Raw genomic sequence first — 7,500 nt, forward strand, 5'->3', positions numbered from 1 at the left:
CACACACACATATATATATATATATATATATATATATATATATATATACTCATACATATATATATACATATATATATATATATATACTCATATGTATATATATATATATACTCATATATATATATACTCATATATATATATATATATATATATATATATAGATAGATAGATAGATAGATAAACTGTGCTCAACCTGGTTATGAAGCATCTTGTGTCCTTTCCATGTTTACTAGCTTGTCTACTACTTTATGTATATATATCCACCTATGTCTCTGTCACTTTGTATTCCTTGATAATGTCTTAAATAGACGGAAACGTTCTTCGGACTAATTTCTTATTTCCCAGTGTTTTTTTTCTTTTCTGCAAACTATTTTCACGTGTGCCTTGTGAATTACTGATATAAATACATATATAAATATATATATATATATATATATATATATATATATACATATATATATATATATATACATATGTACATACATATACATATATACACACACACACACACACACACACAATATATATATATATATATATATATATATATATATATATATGCCGACATACTTGCACACATATACGGTCATATAAAATGTATTACAACACATGAAAGAGTTGCTTTATGATGAGAGAATCTAATGCTGATTAGTAATCATGCAGCTTAATAAAAATACATTCCTCTGACAGCTGTGAGCTTCAAGCATCCAAAGAGAAGAAAGCATCGGGGGACAGGAATAAAACCTACCATCTTTAGGTCAATGAATCATTGGCAAGGATGATGAAGTACTAGGTAATTTCAGAATAAATAAAATAAAATAAAATCAATGTTGACCCATTTTTACCACTATGGTTTAATTTATAAATTTTATTCTGGTGAGGGAGGGAGGCAGGGGAGGGGAGGGGTGGCGTGGGTGGGCCCTGGGATGAAAAATTCTTGGTTTCATATGCTATAAGGTCTGTTCCTGCTTCTTCTTGTACTGTGTCTTGCTGCATTGCTTCTGACCCAAGGCAGTGGGTAGGATACAGGGATGACCCGTCATCCATGAGGAGCTAAGATGAGAGGGGGGAAAGGGGGGTGAATGGAGTGGAATGGGTGGGAGTGGATACGTGCTCCCTCCCTTATGAGGGAGAAAAATCTCCTGGTATAGAGATAGGTAGATAGACTACTTCCGTACCAGGTGGTATAATTCCTCTTCTTCTGAATGACACCTGGCTGTTCTATTTATTCCTGGATCAGCCTCTTCAGGAAGCAAAGGGATCATGATTCATTTCAGTCAATTTCTTGCATACTGGGCTACCGACATCCTATCTTTTTATTTATTCATCTATTTATCTATTTTGTTGTTTGAATTATGTATATATTCATTCTCTCTCTCTCTCACTCTCACTCTCTCTCTCTCTCTCTCTCTCTCTCTCTCTCTCTCTCTCTCTCTCTCTCTCTCTCCCTCTCTCTCTCTCTCTCTCACTCACTCTTCCTCTCCCTTCCTCTCTCTCTCTTGCTCTCTCCTCGTTAACATCGGACGAAAGTACACTATAGTGTTTCCTCTTCCGTTCCAAAATCTCCAGATTTCACTCTGTCTAATGCCGGGCGGTCTACTCCTTTAAATATTTTGTTCTGGTAAATACTTGACGATGTTATCCAGCTTAGGATGGAGCTCAAGACAATCCCCGGAGAGACGACAGGACTCAATCAGTTTTGACTTAATACCTTTAGCATAGTGGCAAAAACTAAATATTTTATCTTATTTAACAAAAAACAATCTAAACATTGTGTGAAAAAAATTAAATTAAGAGATAAATTTCTTCAATCTGGGAATAAATCTAAGAATTGCATTTGCAGAACAAAGTATTTTAAGTAAGTGTGGAAACTACATCTACTATGAATCATACTGCCTACTATCAATCAAAATAGATAAATAGATAAATAATGAGATAGATACATAATTGAATAAATAAATGAATATGTATACATCTAATCAAACCAATGAATGAACAGATATATAGATAATTGAATCAATAAAAGAATAAATAATTGGACAAATACATATATATATATATATATATATATATATATATATTATATATATATATATATATATATATATATATATATATAAATAGGTCAAATAACTACTTGAAACAAAATGGAATAAAAAAGAATGAAATAGCATAAAATAGATTACATGGTATTTAATAAATTTAGTGCAATATGAAATAGAATTTATAGACGAACACATATAGATACATAAACAAATGAATACATCATTAGATGAATAAATGAATAAATACACAAAATAATATAACATTAATAATGATAAATTAACAAATAAATATATATTCCCCATTTTGTTGAAGGAAGTAATTCTTTACGTCACACATTTTGGGATTTCGTTCCCATGCCAGACCATTCTATTCATTTTACAAAACCTTCACTACGAAAGGAATTCAGCTGTGGGAGGACAACGCAGATCCAAGACTCACCTCCTAACCCTGGTCCTTGAACATGTTGCAATGACGCCAATTCCTGCAAGGGAAGAAAAAAATAAATTAACCTAGTAGGTACAATGATACTGCAAAATAAAGTCCAATAAATTATGCAAATCTGCATAATCATATAAATAAAAAAGCACACAAACACACACATACACACAAACACTTCATAGCCCAGCTCATATATATATATGTGTATATACATATATATATATATATATATATATATACATATATGATATATATATATATATATATGTATATACATATATATACATATATATATATTATATATACATATATACATATATATACATATACATATATATATATATGTGTGTGTGTGTGTGTGTGTGTGTGTGTGTGTGTGTGTGTGTGTGTGTGTGTGTGTGTGTGTGTGTGTGTGTGTGTGTGTGTGTGTGTGTGTGTGTGCACGCGCGCGTATACATAAGAATGCAACGTATTTGGTTTCTTCATCCGACGGGTTTAGGAAAAGATAAATTTCATGAAATGTGCACGCAGAGTCACAACCGTAAATTCTGTCGGTCAGTCATCCAATCGAACTTCACTGCTGAACAAAGAGTTCTCCTAACGTCTCCCACGTTACTTCTGCGTTACTCCTCTATCTCGTTTCTATAACTGTCTAGTCTCCGTCTTCCACGCTTATATCTCGTGGCGTCCAGCCAGTAGTACACTTGCTTCACCTCCCGTTATCCTTTCTGTACCATATTGGCCATTTTCATATCCACTCTTTTATCGCCTCCACAATATCTTTCACTCTAGTCTTCTCCCTCATCCAACTTGCCTCTTCCTGTTTTTTTATAGTTTTTCTCAATATTCTCTCCATTCCTCTCTGCCTATTCTTTATATCTGCCTGTCGCCTTTTCTACTTCCAATTTTCGTCTCCATAGATCATCGCTGAGATCATACGCTAACTGTAAATTTTGGGTGTCAGATTTACTAAGAAATTTAAAGTTAATTTTAATTCTTCTCTTCATTTAATTTTCTTCACCCTTAATAGGTTTTAGTATCTGGCCTAAATCATTATGGTTTTCAGTTTAAAGATTCACACCAATGACAGTTATGATTGCTTTCCTCTAAACTTTAAAAATCACTTTGGTTACACACTCCAAACCTACTTTGAGACTTATTTGTTGAGAATACTCAATTGACCTTGTAAATCTGCTTTACCTGAAATTTCAGTTGATTAAGATATACTCCATTGATATTTACATTTTTCCTTCCCAACATCAACTCTTAAAATCCCTTCGAGGTAACCTTTAGTAAGATTGTAGCCTGTTGTCGCACGTTTTTTTTTTTAATCTTATTATTTTTTCTTTATATTTATGCAGTCGAATGACAACAATAACGTTCGCATAAGTACTCTGCAGAACCCTGTTTGTGCATAGATTTTAGTATTGCCGTTTGTTCTACTGAATCCAAGGCCTTTTCGTAACCTACAAAAGCTAAACACTGAAATTTGTTGTATTCTGTCGTATTGCCTGCATAAGATCTGTAGTAGAATATTTGCTTCTAAAGCCTGTCTCTTCTCTTGGAAACCTCTAAATATTTGATAGAAAACTAATTGATCAGTAATTATTGATATATTTCCATCATCTTTTCTTGTGAAGTACAATCAATATAGAATTGGACGATGTTTTGTGAAGATTCTCATCACTTATACATTGGCTATACAGTATAAATGAACTAATCTAAAATGAAATTCTTCTTCTGCGTCTTTCAAGAGATTTATTGATAGGCCATATTTCGCAGATGCTTTCCTATTTTTGCTAAAGTTACTTTTTCATATGTAACTCCTGGTATACTAGTACAGTCTGCATATAAATCTACTGACTGAACTGTGGTACTTGAGGAGTAAAGCTCTTGGTAAAGTATTTCTACTATTTTCACTATTCTGCCTAGGCATTCTATAATCTCTCCACTTAAAAAAAAAAATCCACTATTTCTTCAGAATTTGTGTCTTCACCCTTCATTGTTGAAGGTGATGTATTTACTGAACATTTATTGATGTATTGGTTCGCTAAATCAGTGAGACTCCCTCAATATAATACTACCCACAGGTTATGTTTGCCGTGATATTCGTTGAAGGCCTTAACTCTTTTACAAAGAAAAATTCAAAAAGGCAAATAGATAGTAGCATGTTCCCTGTCTACCTCACTCCCCCTTGACAACACCAAACACCAGCACAATTTCATTATATTTCAAAATAAGTATCACATATTTGTTGATCAGATCTCGTTGCAAGGCTTCAAATTCATTCTGGTGACATGCCCACAATTAATTCTCTTGTATTCGCTGTAAACCATCCACGGTTTCAATTTGTAATCAGTGCAAATGTCACGGTTTGATTTGGCTTCAGTACTAATAACCGCATATGAAAATATTCTTCTAGTTGTTTATGTCAACATAGACACACACACACACACACACACACACACACACACACACACACACACACACACACACACACACACACACACACACACAAACATACACACACACATAAACATACACACACACACACACACACACACACACACACACACACACACACACACACACGACTCGATGGCGTAGTGGTAGCGTTCGCAGCCGCCACTACGGCAGTCCGAGTTCAAATCCCAACTAGGGTGAAAATAATTTCTGTATCAATGCGCTGCAAGTCGTTACTCCAACTCTCGTGGGCGGGGAGTTGGGCGTGTGTGTGTGTGTGTGTGTGTGTGTGTGTGTGTGTGTGTGTGTGTGTGTGTGTGTGTGTGTGTGTGTGTGTGTGTGTGTGTGTGTGTGTGTGTGTGTGTGTGTGTGTGTGTGTGTGTAAGGTCACAGCATTACCCATACATCGGTCATATATGAGCTCTGAATTCTCTTCCGGGAGGGAAATAGCTGTCGATCACAAGTCCAACACGTGATCCAAGACCATAGTGAATCACACACACGCACGCACGCGTACACACCGTGTATAGTTTGCTGCTGAGTAAAAAGAAAGGGAATTAAGGAGTCTCAACCGCTTTAGGGCAATGTATACCTTCAAGTTATTATTATAAAATAGGATATACTATTATAATTTTTATCTATTTTTCTTTTATTTATTTATCATTATTATAATTTTTTCCGCATCCGACCTAGTTATGAACCAAAAGGTCTCCTGTCGGAATGCTTCTCTTTTTCTAATCCTTTGTAAACCTTTGAAAAAAAAAGAATGCAATGCGATTGCATAGGTACAAGATACCGTGACTAAATCCTTGTATTTGTGCCCTGGCGAATCATGCTCTTGTTCTAGCTTATTCCTAGTTATTTCATTCAGTAGCATAACCTAAATCCAAATCCAAACTAGAGGGAGTTTGTGGTTTTAATGAAAACGTACAGCTATTAAATAAAGGCATCAGGAATTCACACGAACAACACACTGTATGTATACCACACTATTGGTGGATTTACTCTTATGCATTCTGAAAATTTTATGTGAATTCACTCATAAAGTCTACTGATGAATGATGATATATTCTCGTTGGATAAGTTACATTTGAACGTTAAAAATAAAACATGCTGACACAATTCTGAAGGATAATATGCACACTCTACATAAAGGTTATATATTTCTAATTAATGTCAGGTGAAGATTTCCAGCTCCTGTAGAACGCCTAGTGATATTTAAAAAATCCTTTGTTCTCAATAGTATCAACATAAGCAACCAAGTCCTAACCTTGAGATAACGTGGCTGTTTAATCGTACACGTTTTCATATATTGTGCTTAGAACTTCAGGAATTGCATGTTGTAATAATAAAACCTATCTTTATATCTACCTATCTACCCCGTTCATCTAAATAAGGCGAAGATTCTTTCGCTAATTATTCTTTGTTTGTTATCCTCAAATTTGTTGGAATTACTACTTTCATATCGGAAAAAAAAACATGAAAGGGCAAAAAATGTACTTCGAAAAGTCTGGAAGCTACAGATAAAAAATTAACATAATAACAACAAAATTTGCTTTATTTACGACAAAGTTGTATGAGCATTTAGAGTGTTAGTGTCTAAGACATTCTCATACGAAGACCCTTTCAAGGTTTACGTCTACATCGCCCACCCCCCGAAAAAAATCCTTGTAACATTCCAAAGATCAATACAGATTCATAAGTTAAGGTTATATAAAGTAGGCGTATTAATAACTTTTGTTGGGCGTGTGTGTTTCGGAGTCCTTTGTAGGTGCAAGCCACGACGCCGAAGCTCTTTGGAAACCTGTTTTGTCGTTTGTCGTAACTCGTCTGTGAACCAAACACGCATAGGGTAGTGAGTATCCATTATGTATTTAGACCCTGAATATCCGGATCCAAAGAAGATAACATATTAATCTCAGCAATAAATGTCCAAATGAATTATGAAACCAAATATCCAAGAATGTTTCCACAACGGCGCCTGTGTTTCTTTTTTCAGAGAGGCAGGGTAAGATGGAGTGAGAGAGAGAAAGAGAGTTCGGGAGTAAAAGTTAAAGAGAGAGAGAGAGAGAGAGAGAGAGAGAGAGAGAGAGAGAGAGAGAGAGAGAGAGAGAGAGAGAGAGAGAGAGAGAGAGAGAGAGAGAGAGAGAGTATTTCTAATTTTTTCTCGCTAATCCCTCACTAGTTCTTAACGACATCTCTGTGGCACTACCACTGCCAACAGGCACTCTAGGTGCCACAATGAGATACCAACAGGTGCAGAAGTACTCGCTTTGTTCTGGAGGGCTCATAAATTCCTTCAATTTGGTGAGGCACTTTATAGGTTTTAGCTAAGCCCAAAACAAAGGGCATTTTTCTACAGCTGATGGAGGGAGGGGGAAGTTCCAGCCTAAGAGGGATTTCGACCAGTCAAGGCCCCCTTCCGAGGAAGCACCCAGGCACCCTCAGTCGAATATGCCTCTCTCTCGAACAGAAACAAAATCCATAATATACGTCACCGCAATGAAGGGGTTCATGTCTTTACGATCGTCTCTGCAGACATTAGTGTGGCTG

The 7,500-nt window shown here is 35.4% G+C and overlaps 1 long non-coding RNA gene across 4 annotated transcripts in view; it reads right to left on the minus strand.

Moving 5' to 3' along the window:
* LOC143019233 (uncharacterized) overlaps positions 1 to 7,500 on the minus strand; it is a 907,500-nt gene that overhangs the window by 312,061 nt on the left and 587,939 nt on the right. For all 4 annotated transcript variants that reach the window (XR_012965809.1, XR_012965807.1, XR_012965808.1 and 1 more), the window contains exon 3: positions 2,485 to 2,527. This is a non-coding gene — a long non-coding RNA (uncharacterized LOC143019233). The remainder of the gene's footprint in view (positions 1 to 2,484; positions 2,528 to 7,500) is intronic.

Source organism: Oratosquilla oratoria, chromosome 36 (genome assembly GCF_046742065.1).
Source record: "Oratosquilla oratoria isolate Oo_2021 chromosome 36, ASM4674206v1, whole genome shotgun sequence".
Taxonomy (NCBI): Eukaryota; Metazoa; Arthropoda; class Malacostraca; order Stomatopoda; family Squillidae; genus Oratosquilla; species Oratosquilla oratoria.